The 15,854-nt window shown below is 47.2% G+C and overlaps 1 pseudogene; it reads left to right on the forward strand.

The window, feature by feature from the left end:
* Positions 1–1,304: 1,304 nt before the first annotated feature.
* LOC136662033 (5S ribosomal RNA) lies at positions 1,305–1,424 on the forward strand (annotated as a pseudogene).
* Positions 1,425–15,854: the final 14,430 nt, after the last annotated feature.

Consider the following 15,854-nt stretch of genomic DNA (forward strand, 5'->3'; position numbering starts at 1 on the left):
TGTATCTCACAGCGGCCCACCAAATGCCCAGGGAGCACACCAGATAACAAGAGACCTCATCCTGGTGCCCTCCCTTGCACCTGGCCTTCTGACATAGCCCATTTCTAAAATCAGGAGGTTGCGCATACACTTCACGGCTTGTACCCTGTAAATGGATTTTTCCTCCAGAAACTTGTCCAATCCCCTTTTAAAGGCATCTAGGCCAGATGCCATCCCCACATCCTGTGGCAAGGAGTTCCACAGACCAACCACACACTGAGTAAAGAAATATTTTCTTTTGTCTGTTCTAACTCTCCCGACACTCAATTTTAGTGCTGGGAGAGTTAGAACAGACAAAAGAAAATATTTTGCGTCTCCCAACCCACTTTGCGTCTCCCAACCCATTCCCAGCCTTTCAAAACTCCAAAGAGCTTTCCTGCAGCAGATGAAGTGCTCTGGTGTTACTTGGGTTTTTAAGAGCAGTGCCTCACATCTCCCTCCCCCCCCCCCCCGCCGGGGGAAGGATTGAGGTTTAACTACATCCTGAATGAGACATTCCTCTTTCTCACGGGGAGAGGCCACGTGACGCTTTGGGAGGCGTTTTATAACTTCATCACGCAGCCCAAAGAATTTCCAACATCGGTTTTGCTCAATGGTCTCATGCCCTCCACGCCCCTCGCCTCAGGCGCATCTAGCTGGCTCCTTGAGAGTCACTTCCTCTCTCACAGGCCATGGGAGCAAAATGCAGGTCCATGTTCTGGAGCCCGTGCACTGCTGCCGCATCTGGGAGGCTTTGTTGTGGGCAAAATCCTGCCGGTTTGATGTGCCTCCTGCCCCCACCATGAGATGGTTCTTGGCATTTGCAAATAAGGCCGTGCTTTGTCAAGGGAGCTGTCGTGCACTGGAGCTCTCCTCTCACCATGCGCCTGACAGGCTGAGCTTGTGGACACCCTGACCTCAGCGAGCACTTTGTGTCGCTCCAAAGCTTGCCCATTTACACAAGTGCAGTGGTTCCCAAAGTTTTCCCCACCATGACCCACCTGGTCTTCTGCAGTGGGTTATGATCCAATGCTCACTGCTCATAAAGCCTTCCTGAGAGTCCCTGGTGGCCTGGAGCAACTCAGGGCCGCTGGATCCAAACAGGCTTCCCAAGGGCTGCTGCTTCTGGACTGAGGTGAAAGAAATGTGAATGAAGCACCTTTTTGTGGCAACAGAGCATGTTGGAAGCCCTTTGCAGGAGTGGGGTGGAGGTGCTGACATTGTCTCTGGATCTTTGTGAGCAAATCACCTGCCCACAACCATGCTTCTCCATTCAAACCTGTGCAAACTGCAGCAACTGTTACCCTGCACATGCCTGATCTTGTCTGATCTCAGAAGCTAAGCAGGGTCAGGCCTGGTTAGTACTTGGATGGGAGACCGCCTGGGAATACCGGGTGCTGTAGGCTTCTACCATGATCTCAGACGCTAAGCAGGGTCAGGCCTGGTTAGTACTTGGATGGGAGACCGCCTGGGAATACCGGGTGCTGTAGGCTTCTACCATGATCTCGGAAGCTAAGCAGGGTCAGGCCTGGTTAGTACTTGGATGGGAGACCGCCTGGGAATACCGGGTGCTGTAGGCTTCTACCATGATCTCGGAAGCTAAGCAGGGTCAGGCCTGGTTAGTACTTGGATGGGAGACCACCTGGGAATATTGGATGCTGTAGGCTTATACCATAGTCTTTCGAGACTGAAGGTTGCCAACCATTTCTGTAGGAACTTGTATCTGCCCAGCCGCTGGCGGGCACATTCAAACCTTTGCAAGAGATCAAATTGACGGTTCGCAATGGCTTGAACTTTGGTGGACGTTTGCTTCAAGAGCGCAAAAGCTCAACTCCGTCTCGGGTCTTACTCTGGAATGTTCCTATATCACTAGCCCCAACTCTTTTCTCCACAGGTGAAAAGATACTAACAGTTATAGATTGCAGAAGTAAAACCAACAGAGTACATGCTGCATGCTACCTGCCCAGTCATCTATGGCAGTGGCTTAGCTAGGTCATTTGACACCCAGGGCCCATACATTTTTGACACCCGCCCGTACAACAAAATTATTTATTTATTTAATTTAGATTTCCCAGATTTTAATACCAACCTTCCTCTAAGGAGCTCAGGGTGGTGTGCGTGGTTCCTCCTCTTCTTTTGTCCTCGCAACAACCCTGTGAGGTAGGTGAGCCTGAGAGATAGTAATAGTCATTACATGAAGTGAATAGGAATAATGACCAGAAAATAAATGCAGTGAATATTTCCCCACAAGCCACCCCTGCGGTTGCTCCCCTGAGCCTAGTACTCAGTGGCAAACTGCCCCCGCACCTGGCAGTTCAATGTAACCATCATGGTCAAGAACCACTGATAAGACTATATTCCACCGTGAATGTTAGAATCCACTTTAAAAGTCATCAAAGCAAGTGACCAACAACCTTCCCAACAGTGGGATCACTAGGGTTGGTGTCACTCGGTCTGGAAACCCATGGTGTCAGCCCCATTCACTTTATTTATTTATTTATTTTACTACAGAAAAGTACAGGTCACCCAACCAATCAGTAACCAACAAAAAAATAGTGGCCAACTTGATGACACTCACACAACTGAATAGGAGTCTTGAGTCTAAGCTCTGATACATGGAAAAGGGAGCTGACTCACAGTAACATCTTATTGGTTCCATGCTGTGTCATCATAACACCTCATTAGCTCTCAGAACACCCATTGGTCAGTTCTGAGTTACGGAAATCCATTTAGTTACATAAGAAAACACTTTGTTTTCTTTTTCTGGTTCTTTGGCTATAACTGTTGATAAAGTTATAAAGTTTTTGATTTATGTAGCTGCAATTTAGGCAAAGTAGAATCATCCACACACATTATGTAGCACTGCCCCAGATATCAAGCACTAAGGCAGCAATTTCTCTCTCTCTTGCTCCATCCCAAAACAGGGCATTTTGAGAAAGATATAATTCAATTCCTTCTAGCAGGTGATGTAGAGCATACAACCCTCTCAGTCGCACAGTTCCTAAATTTGAGTATTCTGAATCGAGCCAAGCTTTCTGTACCAAGTAATCACTGAGTAGGCTACATACTGGCAAGATCTGCAGAGTAACTGATTGTTTCTGTCTTTTAAATAATTCATGTTTGTTTGTAAAATGTAATGTACGTTGTATCTGTGTGTACACATAGGTGTGCACTTATACATATATTTGTGTATTATTTAGGTTTATACTCTCTACGATTTCTGTACAGAGTTCTCACCTATCAAATGTTTATGCCTAATAAAGGTTTTGTTGACTGACTATAACTTTTGATAGAGTACAGATATTTCGGTGTGGTTTGTTTCATTACATTCTGCATTAAATTACACGTTGAATTATATATAGCATGATAGTATCACTCCTAAAAACCACGATTTCCACAATTTTGCTCACTAGTTATGTCACCCTCCCTTACCTTGCTAAGACCTTATTGGTTCCATGCTGTGTCATAATAACATCTCATTGGCTCTTTGAACAATCCGTCTCATTGGTCCGTTTTTTTGAGTTAAGGAAACTCAACTTTTTTTACATAAGGGCCCAATCCTATCAGACTTTCTAACACCGGTGTAGCTGCAATGCAGCCCCAAGGTAAGGGAACCTATGTTCCCATCCTTGAGGAGGGCACTGTGGCTGCCATTTTGCAGCAGTGACCTTGAATGACCCTGCAGTGGTGCAATTTTTGTGTCATTACAGGGTTTTTACACCAGCGGGAAGCTAGTCCTGCTGTCGTAAAAGGACTGTGGAATTGGGCCAGGAGTCAATATCTTTTCTCCTGCAGGAAGAAAAAAAAAGCTGGAGGCATGTTTAATTTTGCACATAGGATAAACTAGATGTTGAGTGTTTTAAGCCCATACTGGCCCATCCCTCGTCCTTCACATAGCAAGTTTCCTATGATGAGCATAGAAAGTGCCAATTTTTTTCCCCCTTAAAACTCTGCCAGCACTCCCTGGGCAGCCAAATCTTCAGAATCATGCCACGCTGCCATCTAGATGTGCCCACAAAACTGGACTTTGGGGGGGAGGAGGGAAGATTGCTAAATGTGGGAGATGCAGGAACACAGAGTAGATTTGGGGCATGGAGAACTCTCTGTCTTCAAGCTTTGGAAATGGGCAGATGTGCTTGAAAAAGTGAGGGACGCAGGAACTCTCTTTTTCCTGTTCTGACTTTCCACACAGCAATCAGAGAGTCCCCAGGAAGCGATGGAGCCAAGGCTTTTTCTCCCAGCGGCTTGTCTGCTACTTAATGGGTGCTCTGTGTTAGCAAGCAGGCATATCGCAATGTTTATGATGCCTTTAAAAGCCAAATATTCCAGCTTAATTGGCAGAAGTGGCCTGTTCTGAGCCTGGGACTGCCCAATTGTCATGTTCTTACTGGTTGCTGATTGGAAGCCTTCCCACTGACATCCCTCAGTTGCACTGCAGTCATGTTCATTTTGGTTGGGCTAAATTACATAGAGTGGGATGCTGTTATTATCTTGGCTTGGTAGAAGCTCTTGGTGGGAGAGGAGTTGTGCTAAACCAACACAAAGAGGCCTGTTTCCATCACCCAGGCATGTATCACTGGGCTGGTCTCAAGTCATGTGCAGACCTGGCCACGGTGATCCATGCTACGGTGACATCGAGGTTAGATTATTGTTATATGCTTTATGTGGGGCTGCCCCTGAAGACGGTTCGGAAACTGCAATTAGTGCAGAATGCGGCGGCCCGTGTGGTCACTGGAGCTAGGCGGTTTGACTCTGTCAGTCTGCTTCTCCGGGGGCTACATTGGCTGCCTATTCGTTTCCGGGCCCAATTCAAGGTGCTGGTTTTGACCTTTAAAGCCCTATACTGCTCTGGTCCAAGGTATCTTAGAGATCGCCTACTCCCGTACAATCCGGCTCGTCCTCTCAGGTCATCAGAGAAGGCCTTTTTACAAGTGCCGCCGCCTGAGGAGGTACGTGGGGCGACGGCAAGAAATAGGGCCTTCTCAGTAGTGGCACCAACGTTATGGAACTCTCTTCCCCTTGACTTGAGAATGGCTCCCTCTCTTGAGATTTTTCGGCAAGGCCTGAAGACCCTGCTGTTTAAACAAGCCTTCTGACTTCATGGCCTTTTTAACATCTTTTCTACATCTTTTAGTTGTTTTTTTACAGACCTGATTCCTCTATGAACTGCTGTTTTATGCTCTTTTTATTCTGACTTTTATCTGACTACTGTTTTTATGGTTTCTGTTGTGTTTTTAATATGTTTTTATATGATTGTTAAATTATGTTTTAATCTGTTTTTAATATGTTGTAAGCCGCCCTGGGTCCCTTTAGGGAGAAGGGCGGGATAGAAATAAAGTTTATTATTATGTCAGGATGGTCACGTGTGAAGCCACCTTCATTCAGAAAATTCAGAGAATTTCAGAGAAAGGACTGGAACATATATAAGCTCATTGACCAAGTTGGGATTGACAGTGGCTTAGCAAGGGGGCAGGGGGGTAGTCCACCTTGGGTGCCAGCCATAAGGGGGTGCTAAGGGGGTGCCTCGCTTGGGGCCTGTGGTGGGCACTGGATGGAACATGTTGATCTCTGGTGCTGTTGCTGCTGCTATCGGAGTGGCCCAGTGGGCTGCAGCTCCTCCCCGCGCCTCCTTCAGTGCTGGCTGCGATGAAACCATGGAGGTAGAATTGCTCATGGGTCGTGAAAAGCTTTCAGCACTCTTTGGCCCTCATTGTAGCTTCACGTCCTTGTGAGCTGAGTGCACCGCACTGGGTGCCAACAACTGTAGTGATGCCACTTGGGGTTGAGATGTTGGAACTGGCTGTCATTTCTTGGTGTGTCAACCTGCCGTGCAGAGCAGGTGGGCTGGTGAGGGGGCAGCTCCAGGCCATTCCACCTAGCCCCCAGAATGTTGTCCAATGGATTTCTGGGTCTCCATAGTGGGCTGGGGCCAGACAGTGGGGGTGCAGACAAGCCCTGCGTCGCTGGGTAGAGATGTGGGTGGAGCAAATCAGTGTGAGGGGACTTGATTGACATAACCATGACTCTTGAGAAGTGTCGGATAGCGGGGAGAACAGAAAGTGTGTAGCATGACCCCCCCCATAATCAAAGAGAGTCAGAGCACAAACCTGTGCACGTCTACTCAGAAGCAAGTCCCATTGTGTTCAATGGGGCTTACTCCCAGGAAAGTGTGTATCGGATTGCAGCCACAAGTAGCCAACTTGCCTCGCGTGTCGTTTTCATGCCCTAGGTGAATGAGGAAAACCCACCATGTCTACCTCTGCCCCCTCAATGTGAAATTACCTCTCCCTGGGTTGAGACAGAGCATGGGGTGGGGGGAGACACTGCCTGAAGCAGCCCTCCACCATCTGAGCCCAAAACCTGAGATATGGCAACCCTCGACACCCACCTTCTTTAAACCGGCAAAAAGAGAACCACAAGTAGTTTGGCCCCTGGCAACCTGGATTGCATGCAGACTTCAATGGCAAGACTCCCCCAGTCATGGCCTCCTGGAGATGCTTCAGCTTTATGGACAAGCTTTAATGGGTAGGATGGTTTCCGTGCCCCTTGCCCTGCTCTGTTTTTTGTGGCTTTCCTCAAATGGTCCTTCTCCACCGCTGCGGAACAAGCTGTTCCCCGGTTGTGCGTCAGCTCCTGGGCACTTGATGCTGGAGAGATGGAAAGAATACGATTAAGAGAAAGCACAACAAGAGAAAATGACGCAGCCTGATTAGACTCCCTGGACCCAGAGGGACGCCAAAAGCATTCTGGGCAAAGCCACATCTGGATCATCACCCAGGAGCCCCTCCTCCATCCACACACTGGACAGAAATCCAACCCCACGCCCTGCACAGCACTCCCCCCCCCCTCATCCACCGAAGTTCTTTACATAAATGTTTTCCTTATTTGCACAACCCCTGCTGACTGGGCAAAGAGGTACGTGCTCAAGGGCTGCAACACTGATCTTTGGCAAGGAGGGGGCGGGCAACTGTCCCTCTTCACCCCATCAGAGCATCTTTACCAGCGGCTGTTTGCTGAGAGCGGGTTTTCAGATTGTGAGCCCTATGGGGACAAGGAATCATCTTCTAACCTCTTTCTGCTTTGTGAACTCTTTGTTGCCATGGTTGAAAAAAGAGTATAATTATTCTTACAATGGTAACATTGGGTTGTTGGCATCCTTCAGTCTCGGAAGACTATGGTGTCACGCTCTGAATGGTGGTTCTGGAACAGAGTGTCCTCTCCAGTGCGCGAAGCCTGGGTAAAGTAGATATGGAGGATAGACTGTTACCCATGCAGCAAATCCCCCCTCTCCACGTCGCTGAAATGGTCCAACGGAAAGGCAGAGGCCAATTTGGTTGGTTCCAGCGGTGTCGCAGGAGTTGCCAGAACGTGACTGTGTTCAGCCATGAACTGCCTCAGGGACTCCGGCTCCGGATTTTGCCTCGAGGTTGACTCCTGAAGCCTTTTCCTTAACTGGATGTAGCCACAAGGCAGTGGAGGTTTGGGATCAGAGTTTTCCTTCTCTCAGATGAGCTGCCTTCCCAGGCTGACGAGTCCCATCTACCCGGTGGCTGTTTAGTTGCCTCTTACGACAAGTACAGCCAAACTGAGGGCCTATTCTTATCCCCAGCCCCCAGGGTATCAATGGTAACATTGATACCCTGCCTTTTCACATGATTATTCATTCCATTTATGCCCAACATTTCTTCCAAGGGGCTTTGGGTGGCACACCAGGTTCTGGTGATATGCAAGATATGTGATATGCAAGATAATAATAATAATAATAATAATAATAATAATAATAATAATAATAATAATAATAATAATAATAATAATAATAATAATACTCACTGGGTCAGCAATATCTTTGGAAAAGGCCCATGTGGTTTGCGTCCAGAGCAGTGGCTCTCACACATTTAACACCAGGACCCACTTTTGAGAATGAAAATTTGTCAGGACCCACCAGAAGTGATGTCATGACCAGAAGTGACATCATCAAGCAGGAAAATTGTTGACAGTTCTAGGCTACAATTCTACCCACACTTACCCAGGAGTAAGTTCCATTTACTATCATTGTTAAAAGAATATATATAGTAGCTTGTGGGGTACAGGTCTATAACATTTCCCCAAATGCAGTCACATACCATGGTAGCATCAAGTCTAACATATTAAAAATAAAGTATTGAAATGAATGGGGACCCACCTGAAATTGGCTCACGACCCACCTAGTGGGTCCTGACCCACAGTTTGAGAAACACTGGTTCAGAGAGTTCCTCTTTTGATAGTTGGCATCTCCAGTTAACAGATTTCAGGTAGAAGATGATGAGAAATGAATCTGCATGAGGTCCTGGAGAGCAAAAGTTTGAACCAATGCATTGATCTGACTCAGAATGATTCATACAATATTTTTTCACATTTCTGCACTGCTTGGTTTTCAGGTGTTGAGGTGTTGCATGGACTTATGTGCCCTACTGACCCTTTCCCCTTTCATCCCCACATTTCCAGCTGTGGGCATGAAGCTGCCTGATATTAGTTATTGAGAAAATGGTCCTGTAGCCCATCATTTTGCAAAATAAACAGAAGGTGGTAGCCCAACCAGGCAATAGATTCTTTAGGAAACTTCCTGACTGGCTGCTGACATCACTTGGCAAATAAAAAGCATCTTCAGAAGATTTGGCAAGATCATGAAAGGCAACAGGGGCTGTGGAAACAGAGAGTTGGGTGCCTGCTTTTAATTTGAGAGGCTGTATCAGTGAAACCTGCAGTGTCTGAAATGGCAGGTAGAGGCCATGGAATCCCTTAAAGGGGCCTTAGCAAGACCCCTGTCCCCACATCTCCTCTGCCCACATGGATCTTGCTAAGAGGATCTGATGCAGTGGTTTAGCACATTCCCTATGAACACTACTGAGCGGTCCAGGGAGAATCAAGATTGTTTCTCCAAGCATAGATAATCCAAAGCATGACTGGATGGTCCATGAGACACCTAATGTCTGGTTGCATCAGCAGCAGATTGAGAGGGGCTTAAGAGGGCAGCAAATTCAGTTTGCCTTTCACCTGGAGTCTGCTGCCACCTCCCTCCAATCCATAGTTGCAATGATGTGGGTGAGAAGCCAATTATTTTACTTATCATGCTCTTCGTGCACCACCGTTAAACCCGGAAGTGTGGGTCTGCACTGTCCCTGTAAATTAAACTGGAAGTCCCGCACTTCTGGGGTTGATGGCAGTGAAAGTAAGGTATGGCATGGGTTTTTGATGGGGGTTATTTTTTGTAGAGGTGACGGACCCAAGACAGTATAAATTGGAGGTTCAGGTCATGCCATTCCAGATTCAGATAGGGTGGGGTGAAGAGACATGGACAACTTCAGGCCAAAGGTGCTGCCGCTTTAAATCTTTCCAGGCAAGGAGGTGGAGCCTGGGAGGAGTCATTGTGCCCAGAGGTATTAAAGCTCTCATTCTGCCTCTGGCTCTTGTTGTGGCAAGCTGCTCACTTGGAGCTGTCCAGGGTACTGCACAATCATGCCTCACCTGCATCAGAAGACAAGACAGGAAGTTTTAAATTTTTTTTATTTTTATAGAAATGTATTTATACTTAGGGCTGAACCAAGCCTTCCTGGTGCCTGAGACATCAAGCCAGACTCCACTCTGCTTATCTGGTGATGTGCCAGTTTGTGGGGGAAAAGGATCAGGCCCACACAAGACCCTCCATGTCAGGCCACGCAGCCCAACACAGAGCTCAGGATGTGGTGGAGCTCAGCTGCACCTGTCACAACTTCCCTCCTGCTCCCTCCCCTGGAACGCCTCTCTCTCCCGCCCTCTCCCCACCCTCCCCTGCCCTGGAACACCTCCTCCCTGCCTCACCCCACATCCTCACCTACCTCTCCACTGCCCGATGGTTTGGGTGACTGTGGAGTGGCAGAGCACCTGGTGTTTCCACTAGCACTAGCCCAGGACCGGCTGGTGATGGGGCTAGCTCCGGTGCCTCGGCTAGCACTAAGAACTCACAAACATGCTTTACGGCGTGTTTGCAACAGTGCGTGCAGGTGGTGAGCCGGCACTCACTGTTTAGGATTGGGCCCTCAGTCTCTCTCATGGGTGGACCAGTCCTGTTTTGTACTACTGAGGAAGGCACATGGTTTGAAGGGAAATTGAACTTTAGAAAACAATGTTATAAAGCATAGAAAACATTTTGAAACAAGAAATTTTAAAGCATTAATGCAATTTGAAAACACCTTGTTCTTTTCTCGGGCATCTCTCATTTTAATTTGCCCTGGGACAGGCCAGAGCCTAGTGACTGAACACCTGCTTTCAATACAGAAGGCCCTCAGTACAGTTCTCAGCATCTCCAGATAGGGCTGTTCAAGACCCTTTTCCTGAAATGCCACTTTCAGGCTGTGTACAATATGGGTCTAGATGAGCCCGTGTTCTTCTGATCAGCACCGGTTTAATGCTGTCGCTTCGTAGCTCATAAGAACATAAGAAGAGCCCTGCTGGATCAGGCCATAGGCCCATCTAGTCCAGCTTCCTGTATCTCACAGCAGCCCACCAAATGCCCCCAGGAGCACACCAGATAACAAGAGACCTGCAAGGCTTCCTGGGAATTGTAGTTAAGAACATAAGAACAGCCCCACTGGATCAGGCCATGGCCCGTCTAGTCCAGCTTCCTGTATCTCACAGCGGCCCACCAAATGCCCCAGGGAGCACACCAGATCACAAGAGACCTCATCCTGGTGCCCTCCCTTGCATCTGGCATTCTGACATAACCCATTTCTAAAATTAGGAGGTTGCACATACACATCATGGCTTGTAACCCATAATGGATTTTTCCTCCAGAAACTTGTCCAATCCCCTTTTAAAAGGCATCCAGGCCAGACGCCATCACCACAGTCCTGTGGCAAGGAGTTCCACAGACCAACCACTCACTGAATAAAGAAATATTTTCTTTTGTCTGTTCTAACTCTCCCAACAGTCATGTTACATTAAGGCTACAATCCTATACAAATTGACCCGGGCATGAGTCCTATTGCATACTATAAGATTTGCTTCTGAGTAAACATGCCTAGGCTGGCAATGTAAGAGCTACCTTCTATTATTTTTTACCTGGGATATTTTTAAATCCCATGATTCAATTATTATGCATTTGTTTTTTTAAACAATTGCAACTCACTCCAAGATGATAGATATCATCTTTAAATGAATATAACTTTCAAAGTTGAAATTAGTGATGGGGAAAGTAAACCCTTGAATGAAGACAATTACAGCTGAGTTTCAAAAAAATGAGGTGGGCAGTTTTCTGCAACATGCTCGGGTCTAAAGAATGAGACGGACGTGAGAGAGCGAGGAACGAATTTGCAAAGACAATTTAAACACCTGTGTCAATGGCGGAGACAGGAACAATGGCAAAGATGAAAGCAGCAGAAAAACATTTTGTCCAAATGGGCTTGCTGTCAATGCCAAGGACTGTTCTGGTAAGGAATGTACTGTACCTATTTAGCAAGGTACAAACTTTGATGCTTGAAGGCCAAATAGGAGTACACTCTAGAATAAGATAAAGCATTTGCTGCCAGCTGCATTGTTTTCAGCAGTATCTGTTAGAAGAGGAGCCTCAGTGTGCACACCCTCATTCTGTTCTCTTTTCATGTTCAGTTTTTGAGCATCACCTGCTCCTGTTGTTTGGCCTTATATCCAGAAATAACCCATCATAACCCAATGAGAAGCAACTGCAAGCTAATATAAAAAGACCAGCCAGAGATTTCGTTCATTAAAATTGACAATATTTATGTGCCAAGTGCTCACTGGTTTGTACTCAAGCCTTGGAACTCTTTGCCAGAATACTGGGAGGTCCAAACTAGTACACTTCAAAGCAAGTGATTGGCTCCACTGCATAAGAATATCAGAAGAGACCTGCTGGATCAGGCCAAAGGCTCATCCGGTCCAACTTCCTGAATCTCACAGTGGCCCACCAGAGGCCTCAGGGAGCACACAAGACCGCATCCTGGTGGCACACCCTTGCACCTGGCATTCAGAAATAGGCCTCCCTTGCATGACTTGTAACCTGTGATGGACTTTTCCTTTAGAAATTTTATTTATTTATTTTTTCACATTTTATATACCGCCCTTCCTCCAAAGAGCTCAGGCTCAGGTTTACACAGCTGCTCCTCCCCTCCTTCTTGTCCTCACAACAACCCTGTGAGGTAGGTGAGGCTGAGAGAAAGTGACTGGCCCAAGGTTACCCAGGAAGCTTTGTAGCCAAGGGGAGATTTGAACCTGGAGTCATCCAGGTCTTAGGTCCACCTCCCAAACCACTACACCACCCTGGCTCTCATTGAAAATCTCATTGAAATCTGTCCAATCTTCTTTTAAATCTCTCCACTCTAGGCCAGGTGCCATCAACACTTTCAGTGGCAAGGAGTTCCACAGGTTAATTATGCGCTGGGTAAAGAAACATTTTCTTTTTTTCTGTTCTGACTCTCCCAGCAGTCAACTTAGTGGATGTCCCCTGGTTCTGGTGCTGTGTGAGAGGGAAGCATTTTACCCCCTTGTTTAGCCTCAAAGAAAAGTCGGCCTTGACAGTCACTTGTCGCACAACTGTCCACCTTAGCTCTATATTCACCAAAAAGATGAATATGGTCCAGCAGCTCTCTAAAGTCTCAGGGAGAGAAAAGACTTTACAGTCCTGCTACCCAGGGTTCTTTGGTAAGAGTTATGATATATACCCCAGGCCTATAGTCAATTTATAGGCTGGATAGAGCAAGGCTAGGTCCTGTTGTCTTGGCCTGCATACATGCAGTGTAGCCCAGGTGCATCATGGGATTGGCTGATGCAACAGGGCACAGCAGGGATTGATGCAATACCCTGCAATACCAAGTCACCAGACCAATGAGTCATGTGACCACCAGATCGTAGCCCGCCTCTCATTGGCCAGTGCCAGTATATATTGCAGCCTGTGCAAGCTGCTGTGTGGGAGATGTGTATGTGGAGTGTCTGCAGGAAGCTGGAGTTGGTGATTGAGAGTTGAGAAAAGTGCTGTTTGCTTGCTGGGCTGCCTTTGCATTGTAAATATTGTACGTATCTTCAAGTAAAGGACATCTGGTGGTGGAGCCTCGTTATTTACGAGGAGTATCTGCTGACCTTGAGTCTCTGGAGCTGCGGTGTCGGCTGCGTACTGCAACAGTAAGAGATGCTGGTTTAGACCAGGGCTCTCTGTATGCAAAGCTTACACCTCTGCCCACCACTTTCTTCACTCTGCCTCTTCTTCCCACTTTTTGGATTGGAAAAGGAAGAGGGGAACAGAGTGGGAGCGCAGAGGAGAGTAATGAGTGAGAGGGAGCCACTCTATGTCACGCCTCTCCTTCATGCTTCCTCTTCCATTCCCTCTTGCTTTTGCAATCCAGGGAAGGGGAGGAGGAGGAAGAGTGCTGGCTGGCCTGCCACCAGATAAAGGGGGGTGGCATTGGAGATGCTGCTGGAGGTGCCAGCAAGTGCTGGGCTTTCCTTATTCCGTCACCAAAGACAAAGGGTCAGAGATGTAAATAAATAAAGAACAAAAACTCTGAAAACAAAATATGTATGGAAGGGGCTGGGTCCCCAGAAGCTTGCAACACTGCCACCCCCCCAGGGTATTCCCTTTCCCATGCACTGGATTCCATGTCCAGATGAATCATCACTCTGCAGCGCGATGCACCAAAGCTGGCTGAGTTGGGGCCGGAGAGGGAGGGACATGGCAAAGTTTCACCAACTGGCCCCAGCCCACTTGCTCAGAAAGAGCATTGGCTCCACCGGAGCGTGGAGCCCGGCCCTCCTCCTCCCTTCCTTTCAATTTCCTAAACAATTTCCTAATCAGGACCTTCCAGTCTGGAGTTTATTAGCAATTCACAGAGCGAGAGGAAATGGTGGACTTTTTTTCTCTCTCTTTTTTTGGGCCCTGCATTAATGGAAGGAAAGGAGCTGGCCTCAAAGTCCTTCTTTTGTAGGCAGATAAAACCACAGAAAGGAAGTCTCTAAGGGACACCAGGCCTTCCTCTTGGCAGGGCAGCATCTCCTGGAGTCAAGATAATTCCACTTTTTTTTGGGGGGGGGGGGAGAGAGAAAGATTTAAGAAAGCAAAGGATAAGACAAGAGAATCATCTCCTTTGTTTGTCATATCTTTAAAAATGCGTTCTCTTTTTCCTTGTGTTACTGCTATGACCAAAAGCCAGCTATGCACCAAGGCTTTGATTATATCGGTGATTTTTCAAGTGGTGTGCCAGAGGCACATTGGTGTGCCCGTGAAAGGCCTGCAGGTGTGTCATGGGAGTTTGGAGCTGAAAATCAGCGAAAATCTCTTCTGGGTTCTATGACTCTGTTCCTAGGGCAACTGTCTGTAAGTAGGTCATTAGAATAATAATTATTATTATTTTATTAATTTATATCCTGCCTTTATGCCCAAAGGGCACACAAGGCGGCTTACAGCAATTAAAAAATATAACATTAAAAACAATAATTAAAACAATTTACAAATAATAAAAAATCTGAAAACAAACCCCGTGGATTCTCATATAAAAAAGCAAGGAAAGCCAGCCAGCCTGTCAACAATTAAAAGCTTTTTGAAATAAAAAGGTCTTCAGTCCACGCCGAAATGTTGGCAAAGAGGGAGCAGTTCTCAATTCTAAGGGGAGGGTATTCCAAAGTTCGGGGGCCACCACCCGAGAAGGCCCTTTTTCCCTGGCCGCCGCCCCTCTCACATCTCTTGGTGGCGGCACAGTCAAAAGGGCCCCCCCAGATGATCTAAGAGCCCGGGCAGGATTGTAAGGAAGGAGGCGGTCCCTCAATTACCCTGGACCCGAGCCGTAAAGGGGCTTTAAAAGTCAAAACTTGCACCTTGAATTGGGCCCGAAACAGAACCGGCAGCCAGTGTAGCCACCGAAGCAAAGGCTCGACAGAGTCAAACCAACGTGCTCCCAGCCACCACACACGAGCAGCCGTCGTTCTGTACTAATTGTAATTTCCGGACCGTCTTTTTCTACAAAAAAAGAAATCAGTACGTTTTTCTCAGAAAAAAAGTCTTCTTCTACAGAAAAAGAAATCAGTACTTTTTTCTCACTTAGAAACAAATTGTCCCTTTTGCTCCACCAGCGCTTTCCACCTTCCTCTGCTCTTGCCAGTGGAGGAAGAGGGACAGACAATTCTAAGTGAGAAAAGAGAGTGCTGATGTCTTGTCATGACCTACTCACAAGACAGTCGCCCCCTGAAACTGAACCACAGAACCGAGAAGAGTCTCCTGGAAAGTGACATCACAACAGGTAAAGACCATACAGCAGACCATAGAGGTCAGTGTGCCATGAGAAGAAAAATGTTGAAAATCGCTGCTCTGTATCATACAAAAAGACCCATGAGCACACAACTGTGATAGTTGGGGGGTGTAGAATCCAACTTCCATTTTAAAAACATGTAAGTTTCTAGTCCACATGGGTGGGCTCCATTTCCCAGGTTATCCAGGCAGAGGAACCAGGAAAATGATAAATAGGGATGTTTGGGGGCACGCAGGCTTACAACCCTGAGAGCCCCCAGTCCCCGCTGATATATCCAAAAGCTGCACCCAAGATGGTTGCCACCATGTTCCAAGGGATCTCAAGAGTGTGGCCGACTCCCCTGCCTATCGCTGGCCCTCCTTCTCTTAGGCTGTGCAACTCCTCTCCTCTCACCCCCTCTTCTGTGTTCACCATGAGAAGTTATTTCTTCTTCTCCTACCCTGGGAGACATTTTCACCCCTGCATCCATGGACCCCTTTGGAGCTGCCACCAAATCCCGGGCGTATTTACCGAATGTGTTTACAATTAAAACAAAACCGCCAAGCCGTCTGTAACCGTAGCAACAGGCCC

This window comes from Tiliqua scincoides, chromosome 10 (assembly GCF_035046505.1).
Source record: "Tiliqua scincoides isolate rTilSci1 chromosome 10, rTilSci1.hap2, whole genome shotgun sequence".
NCBI classification, from domain to species: domain Eukaryota; kingdom Metazoa; phylum Chordata; class Lepidosauria; order Squamata; family Scincidae; genus Tiliqua; species Tiliqua scincoides.